The sequence below is a fragment of the Schistocerca cancellata genome, unplaced genomic scaffold, assembly GCF_023864275.1.
Source record: "Schistocerca cancellata isolate TAMUIC-IGC-003103 unplaced genomic scaffold, iqSchCanc2.1 HiC_scaffold_1143, whole genome shotgun sequence".
NCBI classification, from domain to species: Eukaryota; Metazoa; Arthropoda; class Insecta; order Orthoptera; family Acrididae; genus Schistocerca; species Schistocerca cancellata.
This window is the reverse complement of record NW_026047142.1, coordinates 1,609,638-1,631,235: the sequence shown is the minus strand read 5'-3', so window position 1 is coordinate 1,631,235 and position 21,598 is coordinate 1,609,638.

Sequence of the window (21,598 nt, the reverse complement as noted above, 5' to 3'; positions counted from 1 at the left end):
AACGTTTCTACGGAAACGACAGGATTTTATTTTGGGATACGGCTATCTCCTTTCCGATGCACCATTCCTTCTTTACTGAATTCCTCGCTCCCTCACATTGACGATTAAACACAGAAAATGCGTCCCTATGAAAAGCTATGGATTCTATAACGTCTCCTTCTAAATCGAGGAACGTTTCTATGGAAAAGACAGGATTATCTTTTGGGATACGTCTATGTCCTTTCCGATGCACTATTCCTTCTTTAGAACATTCCACGCGCCCTCACATTGACGAATTAACACAGAAAGTGTGTCCCTATGAATAACTATTAATTCTATGACGTGTCCTTCTAAATCGAGGAACGTTTCTATGGAAACGACAGGATTTTCTTTTGGGATACGGCTATCACCTTTCCGATGCACTATTCCGTCTTTACTGCATTCCTCGCTCTCTCACATTGACGAATTAACACAGAAATTGCGTCCCTATGAAAAACTATGGATTAAATGACGTCACCTTCTAAATCGAGGAACGTTTCTATGGAGACGACAGGATTTTCTTTTGGAATACAGCTATCTACTTTCCGATGCACAATTCCTTCTTTACTGAATTCCTCGCTCCCTCACATTGACGATTGAACACAGAAAATGCGTCCCTATGAAAAACTATGGATTCTATAACGTGTCCTTCTAAATCGAGGTATGTTTCAATGGAAACGACAGGATTTTCTTTTGGGATACGACTATCTCCTTTCCGATGCACTATTCCTTCTTTACTGCATCCTCGCGCCCAAACGTTGTCGAATAAACACAGAAATTGCGTCCCTATGAAATTCTACGGATTCTATGACGTCTCCTTCTTAATCGTGGAACGTTCTACGGAAACGATAGGATTTTATTTAGGGATACGACTATGTCCTTTCCGATGCACTATTGCTTCTTTAGTGCATTCCTCGCGCCCTCACATTGACGAATAGACACAGAAAGTGCGTCCCTATGAATAACTATGGATTCTATGACGTCTCCTTCTAAATCGAGGAACGTTTCTATGGAAACGACAGGATTCTCTTTTGGGATACAGCTATCTCCTTTCCGATGCACTATTCCTTCTTTACTGCACTCCTCGCGCCCTCACATTGACGAATTAACACAGACATTGGGTCCCTATGAAAAACTATGTATTCTATCACGTCTCCTTCTAAATCGAGGAACGTCTCTATTGTTGCGGCAGGATTTTCTTTTCAGATACGGCTATCTCCTTTCCGATGCACTATTCCTTCTTTACTGCATTCCTGGCGCCAACACATTGACGAATAAACACAGAAATTGCGTCCCTATGAAAATCTATGGATTCTATGACGTCTCCTTCTAAATCGAGGAAAGTTTCTACGAAAACGACAGGATATTATTTTGGGATACGACTATCTCCTTTCCGATGCACTATTCCTTCTTTACTGCATTCCACGTGCCCTCACATTGACGAATAAACACAGAAATTGCGTCCCTGTGAAATACTATGGATTCTATGACGTCTCCTTCTACATCGAGGTATGTTTCAATGGAAACGACAGGATTTTCTTTTGGGATACGACTATCTCCTTTCCGATGCACTATTCCTTCTCTACTGCATTCCTCGCGCCCACACTTTGACGAATAAACACAGAAAGTGCGTCCCTATGAATAACTATGGTTTCTATGACGTCTCATTCTAAATCGAGAAACGTTTCTATCAAAACGACAGGATTTTCTTTTGGGATACGGCTATCTCCTTTCCGATGCACTATTCCTATTTTACTGCATTCCTCGCGCCCACACATTGACGAATAAACACAGAAATTGCGTCCCTATGAAATTCTACGGATTCCATTGCGTCTCCTTCTAAATCGAGGAACGTTTCTACGGACACGACAGGATTTTGTTTTGGGATACGACTATGTCTTTTCCGATGCACTATTCCTTTTTTAGTGCATTCCTCGCGCCCTCACATTGACGAATAAACACAGAAAGTGCGTCCCTATGAATAACTATGGATTCTATGACGTCTCCTTCTAAATCAAGGAACGTTTCTATGGAAACGAGAGGATTTTCTTTTGGGATACGGCTATCTCCTTTCCGATGCACAATTCCTTCTTTACAGCATTCCTCGCGCCGTCACATTGACGAATTAACACAAAAATAGCGTCCCTATGAAAAACTATCGTTCTATCACGACTCCTTGTAAATCGAGAAACGTTTCTATGGAAACGACAGGATTTTCTTTTGGGATACGGCTATCTCCTTTCCGATGCACTATTTCTTCTTTACTGCATTCCTCACGCCAACACATTGACGAATAAACACAGAAATTGCGTCCCTATGAAAATCTTTGGATTCTATGACGTCTCCTTCTAAATCGAGGAACGTTTCTACGAAAACGACAGAATTTTATTTTGGGATACGACTATCTCCTTTCCGATGCACTATACCTTCTTTAGTGCATTCCTGGCGCCCTCACATCGACGAATAAACACAGAAATTGCGTCCCTATGAAAAACTATGCACTCTATGACGTCTTCTTCTAAATCGACGAAGGTTTCTATGGAAGCGACACGATTTTGTTTTGGGATACGACTATCTCCTTTCCGATGCACTATTCCTTCTTTACTGCTTTCCACGCGCCCTCACATTGACGAATAAACACAGAAATTGCGTCCCTATGAAAAACTATGGATTCTATGACGTCTCCTTCTAAATCGAGGAACTTTTCTATGGAAACGACAGGATTTTATTTTGGGATACGACTATCACCTATCCGATGCACTATTATTTCTTTGGCCGGCCGAAGTGGCCGTGCGGTTAAAGGCGCTGCAGTCTGGAACCGCAAGACCGCTACGGTCGCCGGTTCGAATCCTGCCTCGGACATGGATGTTTGTGACGTCCTTAGGTTAGTTAGGTTTAACTAGTTCTAAGTTCTAGGGGACTAATGACCTCAGCAGTTAAGTCCCATAGGGCTCAGAGCCATTTGAACCATTTAATTTCTTTACTGCACTCCACGGGCTGTCACATTGACGAATTAACTCAGAAATTGCGTCCCTGTGAAAAACTGTGGATTCTATGACGTCTCATTCTAAATCTAGGAACGTTTCTAAGGAAACGACAGGAGATTCTTTTGGATTACGGCTATCTCCTTTCCGATGCACTATTCCTTCTTTCCTGAATTCCTCGCGCCTTCAAATTGACGAATAAACACAGAAAGTGCGTCCCTATGTATAACTATGGATTCTATGACGTCTCCTTCTAACTCGAGGAACGTTTCTATGGAAACGACAGAATTTTCTTTTGGGATACGGCTATCTCCTTTCAGATGCACTATTCCTTCTTTACTGCATTCCTCGCGCCCTCACATTGACGAATATACACAGATTTTGCGTCCCTATGAAAAACTATGGATTCTATGACGTCTCCTTCTAAATCGAGGAACGTTTCTACGGAAACGACAGGATTTTCTTTTGGGGTACGGCTATCTCCTTTCCAATGCACTATTCCTTCTTTACTGCATTCCTCGCGCCCACACATTGACGAATAAACACAGAGATTGCGTCCCTATGAAAAACTATGGATTCTATGACGTCTCCTTCTAAATCGAGGAACGTTTCTATGGAAACGACACGATTTTCTTTTGGAATACGACTATCTCCTTTCCGATGCACTATTCCTTCTTTACTGCATTCCACGCGCCATCACATTGACGAATAAACACAGAAATTGCGTCCCTATGAAATTCTACGGATTCCATGACGTCTCCTTCCAAATCGAGGAATGTTTCTACGGAAACGACAGGAATTTATTTTGGGATACAACTATCTCCTTTCCGATGCACTATTCCTTTTTTAGTTCATTCCTCGCACCCACACATAGACGAATAAACACAGAAAGTGCGTCCCTATGAATACCTATGGTTTCTATCACGTCTCATTCTAAATCGAGAAACGTTTCTACGGAAACGACAGGATTTTCTTTTGGGATACGGCTATCTCCTTTCCGATGCACTATTCCTATTTTACTGCATTCCTCGCGCCCACACATTGACGAATAAACACAGAAATTACGTCCCTATGAAATTCTACGGATTCTATGACGTCTCCTTCTAAATCGAGGAACGTTCTACGGAAACGACAGGATTTTGTTTTGGGATACGACTATGTCCTTTCCGATGCACTATTCCTTCTTTAGTGCAATCCTCGCGCCCTCACGTTGACGAATAAACACAGAAAGTGCGTCCCTATGAATAACTATTGATTCTATGACGTCTCTATCTAAATCAAGGAACGTTTCTATGGAAACGACAGGATTTTCTTTTGGGATCCGGCTATCTCCTTTCCGATGCACTATACCTTCTTTAGTGCATTCCTCGCGCCCTCATATTGACGAATAAACACAGAAAGTGCGTCCCTATGAATAACTATGGTTTCTATGACGTCCCCTTCTAAATCGAGGAACGTTTCTATGGAAACGACGGGATTTCCAATTGGGATACGGCTTTCTCCTTTCCGATGCACTATTCCTTCTTTACTGCATGCCTCGCGCACTCATATTGACGAATAAAATCAGAAATTGCGTTCCTATGAAAAACTAGGGATTCTATGGCGTCTCATTCTAAATCGAGGAACGGTTCTATGGAAACGAAAGGATTTTCTTTTGGGATACGACTATTTCCTTTCCGATGCACCATTCCTTCTTTACAGCATTCCACGCGCCCTCACATTGACGAATTAACTCAGAAATTGCGTCCCTATGAAAAACTATGGATTCTATGACGTCTCCTTCTAAATCGAGGAACTTTTCTAAGGAAACGACAGGATTTTATTTTGGGATACGACTATCACCTTTCCGATGCACTATTATTTCTTTGGCCTGCCCAAGTGCACGTGCGGTTAAAGGCGCTGCCGTCTGGAACCGCAAGACTGCTACGGTCGCAGATTCGAATCCTGCCTCGGGCATGGATGTTTGTGACGTCCTTAGGTTAGTTAGGTTTAACTAGTTCTAAGTTCTAGGGGACTAATGACCTCAGCAGTTAAGTCCCATAGGGCTCAGAGCCATTTGAACCATTTTATTTATTTACTGCATTTCACGCGCCGTCACATTGACGAATTAACTCAGAAATTGCGTCCCTGTGAAAAACTCTGGATTCTATGACGTCTCCTTCTAAATCGAGGAACGTTTCTATGGAAACGACACGATTTTCTTTTGGGATACGACTATCTCCTTTCCGATGCACTATTCCTTCTTTACTGCATTCCACGCGCCATCACATTGACGAATAAACTCAGAAATTGCGTCCCTATGAAATTCTACGGATTCTATGACGTCTCCTTCCAAATCGAGGAATGTTTCTACGGAAACGACAGGAATTTATTTTGGGATACGGCTATCTCCTTTCCGATGCACTATTCCTATTTTACTGCATTCCTCGCGCCCACACATTGACGAATAAACACAGAAATTGCGTCCCTATGACATTCTACGGATTCTATGACGTCTCCTCCTAAATCGAGGAACGGTTCTATGGAAACGACAGGATTTTCTTTTGGGATACGACTATTCCCTTTCCGATGCACCATTCCTTCTATACAGCATTCCACGCGCCCTTACATTGTCGAATTAACTCAGAAATTGCGTCCCTATGAAAAACTATGGATTCTATGACGTCTCCTTCTAAATCGAGGAACTTTTCTATGGAAACGACATGATTTTCTTTTGGGATACGACTATCTCCATTCCGATGCACTATTTTTTCTTTACTGCATTCCACGCGCCGTCACATTGACTAATAAACACAGAAATTGCGTCCCTGAGAACAACTGTGGATTCTATGACGTCTCTTTCTAAATCGACGAACGTTTCCAAGGAAACAACAGGAGATTCTTTTGGATTACGGCTATCTCCCTTCCGATGCACTATTCCTTCTTTACTGCATTCCTCGCTCCCTCATATTGACGAATAAACACAGAAAGTGCGTCCCTATGAAAAACTATGGATTCTATGACGTCTCCTTCTAACTCGAGGAACGTTTCTATGAAAACGACAGAATTTTCTTTTGGGATACGGCTATCTCCTTTCAGATGCACTATTCCTTCTTTACTCCTTTCCTCGCGCCCTCACATTGACGAATATACACAGATTTTGCGTCCCTATGAAAAACTATGGATTCTATGACGTCTCCTTCTAAATCGAGGAACGTTTCTATGGAAACGACACGATTTTCTTTTGGTATACGACTATCTCCTTTCCGATGCACTATTCCTTCTTTACTGCATTCCTCGCGCCCACACATTGACGAATAAGCACAGAAATTGCGTCCCTATGAAAATCTATGGTTTCTATGACGTCTCCTTCTAAATCGAGGATCGTTTCTACGGAAACGACAGGATTTTATTTTGGGATACGACTATCTCCTTTCCGATGCACTATTCCTTCTCTACTGCATTCCTCGCGCCCACACATTGACGAATAACACAGGAATTGCGTCCCTATGAAAAACTATGGATTCTATGACGTCTCATCCTAAATCGAGGAACGGTTCTATGGAAACGACAGGATTTTATTTTGGGACGCGACTATCTCCTTTCTGATGCACTATTCCTTCTTCACTGCATTCCTCGCGCCATCACATTGACGAATAAACACAGAAATTTCGTCCCAATGAAAAACTATGGATTCTATGACATCTCCTTCTAAATCGAGGAATGTTTCTATGGAAACGACACGATATTCTTTAGGGATACGACTATCTCCTTTCCAATGCACTATTCCTCCTTTACTGCATTCCACGCGCCCTCACATTGATGAATGAACACAGAAATTGCGTCCCTATGAAAAACTATGGATTCTATGACGTCTCCTTCTAAATCGATGAAAGTTTCTATGGAAACGACAGAATTTTCTTTCGGACACGACTATCTCCTTTCCGATGCACTATTATTTCTTTACTGCATTCCACGCGCCGCCTCATTCACGAATAAACACAGAAATTGCATCCCTGTGAAAAACTCTGGATTCTTTGACGTCTCCTTCTAAATCGAGGAACGTTTCTAAGGAAACGACAGGAGATTCTTTTGGATTACGGCTATCTCTTTTCCGATGCACTATTCCTTCTTTACTGCATCCCTCGCGCACTCATATTGACGAATAAACACAGAAAGTGTGTCCCTATGAATAACTATGGATTCTATGACGTCTCCTTCTAACTCGAGGGACGTTTCTATGGAAACGACAGAATTTTCTTTTGGGATACGGCTATCTCCTTTCAGATGCACTATTCCTTCTTTACTGCATTCCTCGCGCCCTCACATTGACAAATATACACTGATTTTGCGTCCCTATGAAAGACTATGGATTCTATGACGTCTCCTTCTAAATCGAGGGATGTGTCTATGGTAACGACAGGATTTTCTTTTGGGATACGGCTATTTCCTTTCCAATGCACTATTCCTTCTTTACTGCATTCCTCGCGCCCTCAAATTGACGAATAAACACAGAAATTGCGTCCCTATGAAAAACTAGGGATTCTATGACGTCTCCTTCTAAATCGAGGAATGTTTCTATGGAAACAACAGGATTTTCTTTTGGGATACGGCTATCTCCTTTCCGATGCATTATTCTTTCTTTACTGCATTCCTTGCGCCGACACATTGACGAATAAACACAGAAATTGCGTCCCTATGAAATTCTACGGATTCTATGACGTCTCCTTCTAAATCGAGGAACGTTTCTACGGAAACGACAGGATTTTGTTTTGGGATACGACTATGTCCTTTCCGATGCACTATTCCATCTTTAGTGCATTCCTCGCGTCCTCACATTGACAAATAAACACAGAAAGTGCGTCCCTATGAATAACTATGGTTTCTATGACGTCCCCTTCTAAATCGAGGAACGTTTCTATGGAAACGACAGGATTTCCATTTGGGATACGGCTTTCTCCTATCCGATGCACTATTCCTTCTTTACTGATTACCTCGCGCCCACACATTGACGAATAAACAAACGAATTGCGTCCCTATGAAAAACTATGAATTCTATGACGTCTCCTCCTAAATCGAGGAACGGTTCTGTGGAAACGACAGGATTTTCTTTTGGGATACGACTATTTCCTTTCCGATGCACCATTCCTTCTTTACTGCATTCCACGCGCCCTCACATTGACGAATAAACACAGAAATTGCGTCCCTATGAAAAACTATGGATTCTATGACGTCTCCTTCTAAATCGAGGAACTTTTCTATGGAAACGAAAGGATTTTATTTTGGGATACGACTATCACCTTTCCGATGCACTATTATTTCTTTGGCCGGCCGAAGTGGCCGTGCGGTTAAAGGCGCTGCAGTCTGGAACCGCAAGACCGCTACGGTCGCCGGTTCGAATCCTGCCTCGGGCATGGATGTTTGTGACGTCCTTAGGTTAGTTAGGTTAAACTAGTTCTAAGTTCTAGGGGACTAATGACCTCAGCAGTTAAGTCCCATAGGGCTCAGAGCCATTTGAACCATTTTATTTCTTTACTGCATTCCACGGGCCGTCACATTGACGAATTAACTCAGAAATTGCGTCCCTGTGAAAAACTGTGGATTCTATGACGTCTCCTTCTAAATCGAGGAACGTTTCTAAGGAAACGACAGGAGATTCTTTTGGATTACGGCTATCTCCTTTCCGATGCACTATTCCTTTTTCCCTGCATTCCTCGCGCTCTCAAATTGACGAATAAACACAGAAAGTGCGTCCCTAATAATAACTATGGATTCTATGACGTCTCCTTCTAACTCGAGGAACGTTTCTATGGAAACGACAGAATTTTCTTTTGGGATTCGGCTATCTCCTTTCAGATGCACTATTCCTTCTTTACTGCATTCCTCGTGCCCTCACATTGACGAATATACACAGATTTTGCGTCCCTATGAAAAACTATGGATTCTATGATGTCTCCTTCTAAATCGAGGAACGTTTCTACGGAAACGACAGGATTTTCTTTTGGGGTACGACTATCTCCTTTCCAATGCACTATTCCTTCTTAACTGCATTCCTCGCGCCCACACATTGACGAATAAACACAGAAATTGCGTCCCTATGAAAAACTATGGATTCTATGACGTCTCCTTCTAAATCGAGGAACGTTTCTATGGAAGCGACACGATTTTCTTTTGGGATACGACTATCTCCTTTCCGATGCACTATTCCTTCTTTACTGCATTCCACGCACCCTCACATTGACGAATAAACACAGAAATTGCGTCCCTATGATATTCTACGGATTCTATGACGTCTCCTTCCAAATCGAGGAATGTTTCTACGGAAACGACAGGAATTTATTTTGGGATCCGACTATCTCCTTTCCGATGCACTATTCCTTTCTTAGTTCATTCCTCGCACCCTCACATAGACGAATAAACACAGAAAGTGCGGTCCTACGAATACCTATGGTTTCAATGACGTCTCATTCTAAATCGAGAAACGTTTCTACGGAAACGACAGGATTTTCTTTTGGGATACGGCTATCTCCTTTCCGATGCACTATTCCTATTTTACTGCATTCCTCGCGCCCACACATTGACGAATAAACACAGAAATTGCGTCCCTATGAAATTCTACGGATTCTATGACGTCTCTTTCTAAATCGAGGAACGTTTCTACGGAAACGACAGGATTTTGTTTTGGGATACGACTATGTCCTTTCCGATGCACTATTCCTTCTTTAGTGCATTCCTCGCGCCCTCATATTGACGAATAAACACAGAAAGTGCGTCCCTATGAATAACTATGGTTTCTATGACGTCCCCTTCTAAATCGAGGAACGTTTCTATGGAAACGACGGGATTTCCAATTGGGATACGGCTTTCTCCTTTTCGATGCACTATTCCTTCTTTAGTGCATTCCTCGCGCCCTCATATTGACGAATAACACAGGAATTGCGTCCCTATGAATAACTATGGTTTCTATGACGTCCCCTTCTAAATCGAGGAACGTTTCAATGGAAACGACGGGATTTCCAATTGGGATACGGCTTTCTCCTTTCCGATGCACTATTCCTTCTTTACTGCATTCCTCGCGCACTCATATTGACGAATAAGATCAGAATTGCGTCCCTATAAAAAACTAGGGATTCTATGGCGTCTCCTTCTAAATCGAGGAACGGTTCTATGGAAACGACAGGATTTTCTTATGGGATACGAGTATTTCCTTTCCGATGCACCATTCATTCTTTACAGCATTCCACGCGCCCTCACATTGACGAATTAACTAAGAAATTGCGTCCCTATGAAAAACTATGGATTCTATGACGTCTCCTTCTAAATCGAGAAACTTTTCTAAGGAAACGACAGGATTTTATTTTGGGATACGACTATCACCTTTCCGATGCACTATTATTTCTTTGGCCTGCCGAAGTGGCCGTGCGGTTAAAGGCGCTGCAGTCTGGAACCGCAAGACTGCTACGGTCGCAGGTTCGAATCCTGCCTCGGGCATGGATGTTTGTGACGTCCTTAGGTTAGTTAGGTTTAACTAGTTCTAAGTTCTAGGGGACTAATGACCTCAGCAGTTAAGTCCCATAGGGCTCAGAGCCATTTGAACCATTTTATTTATTTACTGCATTTCACGCGCCGTCACATTGACGAATTAACTCAGAAATTGCGTCCCTGTGAAAAAGTCTGGATTCTATGACGTCTCCTTCTAAATCGAGGAACGTTTCTAAGGAAACGACAGGATTTTCTTTTGGGGTACGGCTATCTCCTTTCCAATGCACTATTCCTTCTTTACTGCATTCCTCGCGCCCACACATTGACGAATAAACACAGAAATTGCGTCCCTATGAAAAACTATGGATTCTATGACGTCTCCTTATAAATCGAGGAACGTTTCTATGGAAACGACACGATTATCTTTTGGGATACGACTATCTCCTTTCCGATGCACTATTCCTTCTTTACTGCATTCCACGCGCCCTCACATTGACGAATAAACACAGAAATTGCGTCCCTATGATATTCTACGGATTCTATGACGTCTCCTTCCAAATCGAGGAATGTTCCTACGGAAACGACAGGAATTTATTTTGGGATACGACTATCTCCTTTCCAATGCACTATTCCTTCTTTACTGCATTCCTCGCGCCCACACATTGACGAATAAACACAGAAATTGCGTCCCTATGAAATTCTACGTATTCTATGACGTCTCCTCCTAAATCGAGGAACGGTTCTATGGAAACGACAGGATTTTCTTTTGGGATACGACTATTCCCTTTCCGATGCACCATTCCTTCTTTACAGCATTCCACGCGCCCTTACATTGTCGAATTAACTCAGAAATTGCGTCCCTATGAAAAACTATGGATTCTATGACGTCTCCTTCTACATCGAGGAACTTTTCTATGGAAACGACATGATTTTCTTTTGGGATCCGACTATCTCCATTCCGATGCACTATTTTTTCTTTACTGCATTCCACGCGCCGTCACATTGACGAATAAACACAGAAATTGCGTCCCTGTGAAAAACTCTGGATTCTATGACGTCTCTTTCTAAATCGACGAACGTTTCCAAGGAAACGACAGGAGATTCTTTTGGATTAAGGCTATCTCCCTTCCGATGCACTATTCCTTCTTTACTGCATTCCTCGCGCCCTCATATTGGCGAATAAACACAGAAAGTGCGTCCCTATGAAAAACTATGGATTCTATGACGTCTCCTTCTTACTCGAGGAACGTTTCTATGAAAACGACAGAATTTACTTTTGGGATACGGCTATCTCCTTTCAGATGCACTATTCCTTCTTTACTGCATTCCTCGCGCCTTCACATTGACGAATATACACAGATTTTGCGTCCCTATGAAAAACTATGGATTCTATGACGTCTCCTTCTAAATCGAGGAACGTATCTATGGAAACGACAGGATTTTCTTTTGGTATACGACTATCTCTTTTCCGATGCACTATTCCTTCTTTACTGCATTCCACGCGCCCTCACATTGACGAATGAACACAGAAATTGCGCTCATATGAAAAATTATGGATTCTATGACGGCTCTTTCTAAATCGAGGAAAGTTTCTAAGGAAACGACAGGATTTCCTTTTGGGATACGACTATCTCCTTTCCGATGCACTATTCCTTCTTTACTGCATTCCTCGCGCCCTCACATTGACGAATAAACACAGAAATTGCGTCCCTATGAGAAGATATGATTTCTATGACGTTTCATCTAAATCGAGGAACGTTTCTATGGAAACGAAAGGATTTTCCTTTGGGATACGACTATCTCCTTTCCGATGCACTATTCCTTCTTTACTGCATTCCTCGCGCCCACACATTGACGAATAAGCTTAGAAATTGCGTCCCTATGAAAATCTATGGTTTCTATGACGTCTCCTTCTAAATCGAGGATCGTTTCTACGGAAACGACAGGATTTTATTTTGGGATGCGGCTATCTCCTTTCCGAGGCACTATTCCTTCTTTACTGCATTCCTCGCGCCCTCACATTCACGAATAAACATAGAAATTGCGTCCCTATGATAATCTAGGGATTCTATGACGTCTCCTCCTAAATCGAGGAACGTTTCTACGAAAACGACAGGATTTTATTTTGGGATACGACTATCTCCTTTCCGATGCACTATTCCTTCTTTACTGCATTCCTCGCGCCCACACATTGACGAATAACACAGGAATTGCGTCCCTATGAAAAACTATGGATTCTATGACGTCTCATCCTAAATCGAGGAACGGTTCTATGGAAACGACAGGATTTTCTTTTGGGATACGACTATCTCCTTTCCGATGCACCATTCCATCTTTACTGCATTCCACGCGCCCACACATTGACGAATGAACACAGAAATTGCGTCCCTGTGAAAAACTATGGATTCTATGAAGTCTCCTTCTAAATCGAGGAACGTTTCTATGGAAACGACAGGATTTTGTTTGGGACGCGACTATCTCCTTTCTGATGCACTATTCCTTCTTTACTGCATTCCTCGCGCCATCACATTGACGAATAAACACAGAAATTGCGTCCCAATGAAAAACTATGGATTCTATGACATCTCCTTCTAAATCGAGGAATGTTTCTATTGAAACGACACGATATTCTTTTGGGATACGACTATCTCCTTTCCAATGCACTATTCCTCATTTACTGCATTCCACGCGCCCTCACATTGATGAATGAACACAGAAATTACGTCCCTATGAAAAACTATGGATTCTATGACGTCTCCGTCTAAATCGATGAAAGTTTCTATGGAAACGAACGAAATTACTTTCGGACACGACCAACTCCTTTCCGATGCACTATTATTTCTTTACTGCATTCCACGCGCCGCCTCATTCACGAGTAAACACAGAAATTGCGTCCCTGTGAAAGACTCTGGATTCTATGACGTCTCCTTCTAAATCGAGGAACGTTTCTAAGGAAACGACAGGAGATTCTTTTGGATTACGGCTATCTCTTTTCCAATGCACTATTCCTTCTTTACTGCATCCCATGCGCACTCATATTGACGAATAAACACAGAAAGTGTGTCCCTATGAATAACTATGGATTCTATGACGTCTCCTTCTAACTCGAGGGACGTTTCTATGGAAACGACAGAATTTTCTTTTGGGATACGGCTATCTCCTTTCAGATGCACTATTCCTTCTTTACTGCATTCCTCGCGCCCTCACATTGACGAATATACACTGATTTTGCGTCCCTATGAAAAACTATGGATTCCATGACGTCTCCTTCTAAATCGAGGGACGTGTCTATGGAAACGACAGGATTTTCTTTTGGGATACAGCTATCTCCTTTCCTATGCACTATTCCTTCTTTACTGCATTCCTCGCGCCCTCAAATTGACGAATAAACACAGAAATTGCGTCCCTATGAAAAACTATGGATTCTATGACGTCTCCTTCTAAATCGAGGAAGGTTTCTATGGAAGCGACAAGATTTTGTTTTGGGATACGACTATCTCCTTTCCGATGCACCATTCCTTCTTTACTGCATTCCACGCGCCCTCACATTGACAAATGAACACAGAAATTGCGTCCCTATGAAAAACTATGGATTCTATGATGTCTCCTTCTAAATCGAGGAAAGTTTCTATGGAAACGACAGGATTTTATTTGGGATACGACTATCTCCTTTCCGATGCACTATTCCTTCTGTACTGCGTTCCTCGCGCCCTCACATTGACGAATAAACACAGAAATTGCGTCCCTATGAAAAACTATGGATTCTATGACGTCTCCTTCTAAATCGACGAACGTTTCAACGGAAACGACAGTATTTTAATTTGGGATACGACTATCTCCTCTCCGATGCACAATTCCTTTTTTAGTTCATTCCTCGCACCCTCACATTGACGAATAAACACAGAAAGTCCGTCCCTATGAATAACTATGGTTTCTATGACGTCTCATTCTAAATCGAGAAACGTTTCTACCGAAACGACAGGATTTTCTTTTGGGATACGGCTATCTCCTTTCCGATGCACTATTCCTATTTTACTGCATTCCTCGCGCCCACACATTGACGAATAAACGCAGAAATTGCGTCCCTATGAAATTCTACGGATTCTATGACGTCTCCTTCTAAATCGAGGAACGTTTCTACGGAAACGAGAGGATTTTGTTTTGGGATACGACTATGTCCTTTCCGATGCACTATTCCTTCTTTAGTGCATTGCTCGCGCCCTCACATTGACGAATAAACACAGAGAGTGCGTCCCTATGAATAACTACGGTTTCTATGACGTCCCCTTCTAAATCGAGGAACGTTTCTATGGAAACGACAGGATTTCCATTTGGGATACGGGTTTCTCCTTTCCGATGCACTATTCCTTCTTTACTGCATTCCCCGCGCACTCATATTGACGAATTAAATCAGAAATTGCGTCCCTATGAAAAACTAGGGATTCTATGGCGTCTCCTTCTAAATCGAGGAACGTTTCTACGAAAACGACAGGATTGCTTTTGGGATACGACTATCTCCTTTCCGATGCACTATTCCTACTTTACTGCTTTCCTCGCGCCCACACATTGACGAATAAACAAATGAATTGCGTCCCTATGAAAAACTATGGATTCAATGACGTCTCCTCCTAAATCGAGGAACGGTTCTATGGAAACGACAGGATTTTCTTTTGGGATACGACTATTTCCTTTCCGATGCACCATTCCTTCTTTACAGCATTCCACGCGCCCTCACATTGACGAATTAACTCAGAAATTGCGTCCCTATGAAAAACTATGGATTCTATGACGTCTCCTTCTAAATCGAGGAACTTTTCTATGGAAACGACAGGATTTTCTTTTGGGATACGACTATCTCCTTTCCGATGCACTATTCCTTCTTTACTGCATCCTCGCGCCCAAACGTTGACGAATAAACACAGAAATTGCGTCCGTATGAGAAGATATGATTTCTATGACGTTTCATTTAAATCGAGGAACGTTTCTATGGAAACGAAAGGATTTTCCCTTGGGATACGACTATCTCCTATCCGATGCACTGTTCCTTCTATACTGCATTCCTCGCGCCCACACATTGACGAATAAGCACAGAAATTGCGTCCCTATGAAAATCTATGGTTTCTATGACGTCTCCTTCTAACTCGAGGAACGTTTCTATGAAAACGACAGAATTTTCTTTTGGGATACGGCTAACTCCTTTCAGATGCACTATTCCTTCTTTACTGCATTCCTCGCGCCTTCACATTGACGAATATACACAGTTTTTTCGTCCCTATGAAAAACTATGGATTCTATGACGTCTCCTTCTAAATCGAGGAACGTTTCTATGGAAACGAAACGATTTTCTTTTGGTATACGACTATCTCTTTTCCGATGGACTATTCCTTCTTTACTGCATTCCACGCGCCCTCACATTGACGAATGAACACAGAAATTGCGCTCCTATGAAAAATTATGGATTCTATGACGGCTCTTTCTAAATCGAGGAAAGTTTCTAAGGAAACGACAGGATTTTCTTTTGGGATACGACTATCTCCTTTCCGATGCACTATTCCTTCTTTACTGCATTCCTCGCGCCCTCACATTGACGAATAAACACAGAAATTGCGTCCCTATGAGAATATATGATTTCTATGACGTTTCATCTAAATCGAGGAACATTTCTATGGAAACGAAAGGATTTTCCTTTGGGATACGACTATCTCCTTTCCGATGCACTATTCCTTCTTTACTGCATTCCTCGCGCCCACACATTGACGAATAAGCACAGAAATTGCGTCCCTATGAAAATCTATTTTTTCTATGACGTCTCCTTCTAAATCGAGGATCGTTTCTACGGAAACGACAGGATTTTATTTTGGGATGCGACTATCTCCTTTCCGAGGCACTATTCCTTCTTTACTGCATTCCTCGCGCTCACACATTGACGAATAACACAGGAATTGCGTCCCTATGAAAAACTATGGATTCTATGACGTCTCATCCTAAATCGAGGAACGGTTCTATGGAAACGACAGGATTTTCTTTTGGGATACGACTATCTCCTTTCCGATGCACCATTCCATCTTTACTGCATTCCACGCGCCCACACATTGACGAATGAGCACAGATATTGCGTCCCTGAGAAAAACTATGGATTCTATGAAGTCTCCTTCTAAATCGAGGAACGGTTCTATGGAAACGACAGGATGTTCTTTTGGGATACGACTATTTCCTTTCCGATGCACCATTCCTTCTTTACAGCATTCCACGCGCCCTTACATTGTCGAATTAACTCAGATATTGCGTCCCTATGAAAAACTATGGATTCTATGACGTCTCCTTCTAAATCGTGGAACTTTTCTATGGAAACGACATGATTTTCTTTTGGGATACGACTATCTCCATTCCGATGCACTATTTTTTCTTTACTGCATTCCACGCGCCGTCACATTGACGAATAAACACAGAAATTGCGTTACTGTGAAAAACTCTGGATTCTATGACGTCTCTTTCTAAATCGACGAACGTTTCCAAGGAAACGACAGGAGATTCTTTTGGATTGAGGCTATCTCCCTTCCGATGCACTATTCCTTCTTTACTGCATTCCTCGCGCCCTCATATTGACGAATAAGCTTAGAAATTGCGTCCCTATGATAATCTAGGGATTCTATGACGTCTCCTCCTAAATCGAGGAACGTTTCTACGAAAACGACAGGATTTTATTTTGGGATACGACTATCTCCTTTCCGATGCACTATTCCTTCTTTACTGCATTCCTCGCGCCCACACATTGACGAATAACACAGGAATTGCGTCCCTATGAAAAACTATGGATTCTATGACGTCTCATCCTAAATCGAGGAACGGTTCTATGGAAACGACAGGATTTTCTTTTGGGATACGACTATCTCCTTTCCGATGCACCATTCCATCTTTACTGCATTCCACGCGCCCACACATTGACGAATGAACACAGAAATTGCGTCCCTGTGAAAAACTATGGATTCTATGAAGTCTCCTTCTAAATCGAGGAACGTTTCTATGGAAACGACAGGATTTTGTTTGGGACGCGACTATCTCCTTTCTGATGCACTATTCCTTCTTTACAGCATTCCTCGCGCCATCACATTGACGAATAAACACAGAAATTGCGTCCCAATGAAAAACTATGGATTCTATGACATCTCCTTCTAAATCGAGGAATGTTTCTATTGAAACGACACGATATTCTTTTGGGATACGACTATCTCCTTTCCAATGCACTATTCCTCATTTACTGCATTCCACGCGCCCTCACATTGATGAATGAACACAGAAATTGCGTCCCTATGAAAAACTATGGATTCTATGACGTCTCCTTCTAAATCGATGAAAGTTTCTATGGAAACGACAGAAATTACTTTCGGACACGACTATCTCCTTTCCGATGCACTATTATTTCTTTACTGCATTCCACGCGCCGCCTCATTCACGAATAAACACAGAAATTGCGTCCATGTGAAAAACTCTGGATTCTATGACGTCTCCTTCTAAATCGAGGAACGTTTCAAAGGAAACGACAGGAGATTCTTTTGGATTACGGCTATCTCTTCTCCAATGCACTATTCCTTCTTCACTGCATCCCTCGCGCACTCATATTGACGAATAAACACAGAAAGTGTGTCCCTATGAATAACTATGGATTCTATGACGTCTCCTTCTAAATCGAGGGACGTGTCTATGGAAACGACAGGATTTTCTTTTGGGATACGGCTATCTCCTTTCCAATGCACTATTCCTTCTTTACTGCATTCCTCGCGCCCTCAAATTGACGAATAAACACAGAAATTGCGTCCCTATGAAAAACTATGGATTCTATGACGTCTCCTTCTAAATCGAGGAAGGTTTCTATGGAAGCGACAAGATTTTGTTTTGGGATACGACTATCTCCTTTCCGATGCACCATTCCTTCTTTACTGCATTACACGCGCCCTCACATTGACAAATTAACACAGAAATTGCGTTCCTATGCAAAACTATGGATTCTATGATGTCTCCTTCTAAATCGAGGAAAGTTTCTATGGAAACGACAGGATTTTATTTGGGATACGACTATCTCCTTTCCGATGCACTATTCCTTCTGTACTGCGTTCCTCGCGCCCTCACATTGACGAATAAACACAGAAATTGCGTCCCTATGAAAAACTATGGATTCTATGACGTCTCCTTCTAAATCGACGAACGTTTCAACGGAAACAACAGGATTTTAATTTGGGATACGACTATCTCCTTTCCGATGCACAATTCCTTTTTTAGTTCATTCCTCGCACCCTCACATTGACGAATAAACACAGAAAGTGCGTCCCTATGAATAACTATGGTATCTATGACGTCTCATTCTAAATCGAGAAACGTTTCTACCGAAACGACAGGATTTTCTTTTGGGATACGGCTATCTCCTTTCCGATGCACTATTCCTATTTTACTGCATTCCTCGCGCCCACACATTGACGAATAAACGCAGAAATTGCGTCCCTATGAAATTCTACGGATTCTATGACGTCTCCTTCTAAATCGAGGAACGTTTCTACGGAAACGACAGGATTTTGTTTTGGGATACGACTATGTCCTTTCCGATGCACTATTCCTTCTTTAGTGCATTCCTCGCGCCCTCACATTGACGAATAAACACAGAAAGTGCGTCCCTATGAATAACTACGGTTTCTATGACGTCCCCTTCTAAATCGAGGAACGTTTGTATGGAAACGACAGGATTTCCATTTGGGATACGGGTTTCTCCTTTCCGATGCACTATTCCTTCTTTACTGCATTCCTCGCGCACTCATATTGACGAATTAAATCAGAAATTGCGTCCCTATGAAAAACTAGGGATTCTATGGCGTCTCCTTCTAAATCGAGGAACGTTTCTACGAAAACGACAGGATTGCTTTTGGGATACGACTATCTCCTTTCCGATGCACTATTCCTACTTTACTGCTTTCCTCGCGCCCACACATTGACGAATAAACAAATGAATTGCGTCCCTATGAAAAACTATGGATTCAATGACGTCTCCTCCTAAATCGAGGAACGGTTCTATGGAAAAGACAGGATTTTCTTTTGGGATACGACTATTTCCTTTCCGATGCACCATTCCTTCTTTACAGCATTCCACGCGCCCTCACATTGACGAATTAACTCAGAAATTGCGTCCCTATGAAAAACTATGGATTCTATGACGTCTCCTTCTAAATCGAGGAACGGTTCTATGGAAACGACAGGATTTTCTTTTGGGATACGACTATTTCCTTTCCGATTCACCATTCCTTCTTTACAGCATTCCACGCGCCCTTACATTGTCGAATTAACTCAGAAATTGCGTCCCTATGAAAAACTATGGATTCTATGACGTCTCCTTCTAAATCGAGGAACTTTTCTATGGAAACGACATGATTTTCTTTTGGGATACGACTATCTCCATTCCGATGCACTATTTTTTCTTTACTGCATTCCACGCGCCGTCACATTGACGAATAAACACAGAAATTGCGTCCCTGTGAAAAACTCTGGATTCTATGACGTCTCCTCCTAAATCGAGGAACGTTTCTACGAAAACGACAGGATTTTATTTTGGGATACGACTATCTCCTTTCCGATGCACTATTCCTTCTTTACTGCATTCCTCGCGCCCACACATTGACGAATAACACAGGAATTGCGTCCCTATGAAAAACTATGGATTCTATGACGTCTCATCCTAAATCGAGGAACGGTTCTATGGAAACGACAGGATTTTCTTTTGGGATACGACAATCTCCTTTCCGATGCACCATTCCATCTTTACTGCATTCCACGCGCCCACACATTGACGAATGAACACAGAAATTGCGTCCCTGTGAAAAACTAAGGATTCTATGAAGTCTCCTTCTAAATCGAGGAACGTTTCTGTGGAAACGACAGGATTTTGTTTGGGACGCGACTATCTCCTTTCTGGTGCACTATTCCTTCTTTACTGCATTCCTCGCGCCCACACATTGACGAATAAACACAGAAATTGCGTCCCAATGAAAAACTATGGATTCTATGACATCTCCTTCTAAATCGATGAAAGTTTCTATGGAAACGACAGAAATTACTTTCGGACACGACTATCTCCTTTCCGATGCACTATTATTTCTTTACTGCATTCCACGCGCCGCCTCATTCACGAATAAACACAGAAATTGCGTCCCTGTGAATAACTCTGGATTCTATGACGTCTCCTTCTAAATCGAGGAACGTTTCAAAGGAAACGACAGGAGATTCTTTTGGATTACGGCTATCTCTTTTCCAATGCACTATTCCTTCTTTACTGCATCCCTCGCGCACTCATATTGACGAATAAACACAGAAAGTGTGTCCCTATGAATAACTATGGATTCTATGACGTCTCCTTCTAACTCGAGGGACGTTTCTATGGAAACGACAGAATTTTCTTTTGGGATACGGCTATCTCCTTTCAGATGCACTATTCCTTCTTTACTGCATTCATCGCGCCCTCACATTGACGAATATACACTGATTTTGCGTCCCTATGAAAAACTATGGATTCTATGACGTCTCCTTCTAAATCGAGGGACGTGTCTATGGAAACGACAGGATTTTCTTTTGGGATACGGCTATCTCCTTTCCAATGCACTATTCCTTCTTTACTGCATTCCTCGCGCCCTCAAATTGACGAATAAACACAGAAATTGCGTCCCTATGAAAAACTATGGATTCTATGACGTCTCCTTCTAAATCGAGGAAGGTTTCTATGGAAGCGACAAGATTTTGTTTTGGGATACGACTATCTCCTTTCCGATGCACTATTCCTTCTGTACTGCGTTCCTCGCGCCCTCACATTGACGAATAAACACAGAAATTGCGTCCCTATGAAAAACTATGGATTCTATGACGTCTCCTTCTAAATCGACGAACGTTTCAACGGAAACGACAGGATTTTAATTTGGGATACGACTATCTCCTTTCCGATGCACAATTCCTTTTTTAGTTCATTCCTCGCACCCTCACATTGACGAATAAACACAGAAAGTGCGTCCCTATGAATAACTACGGTTTCTATGACGTCTCATACTAAATCGAGAAACGTTTCTACCGAAACGACAGGATTTTCTTTTGGGATACGGCTATCT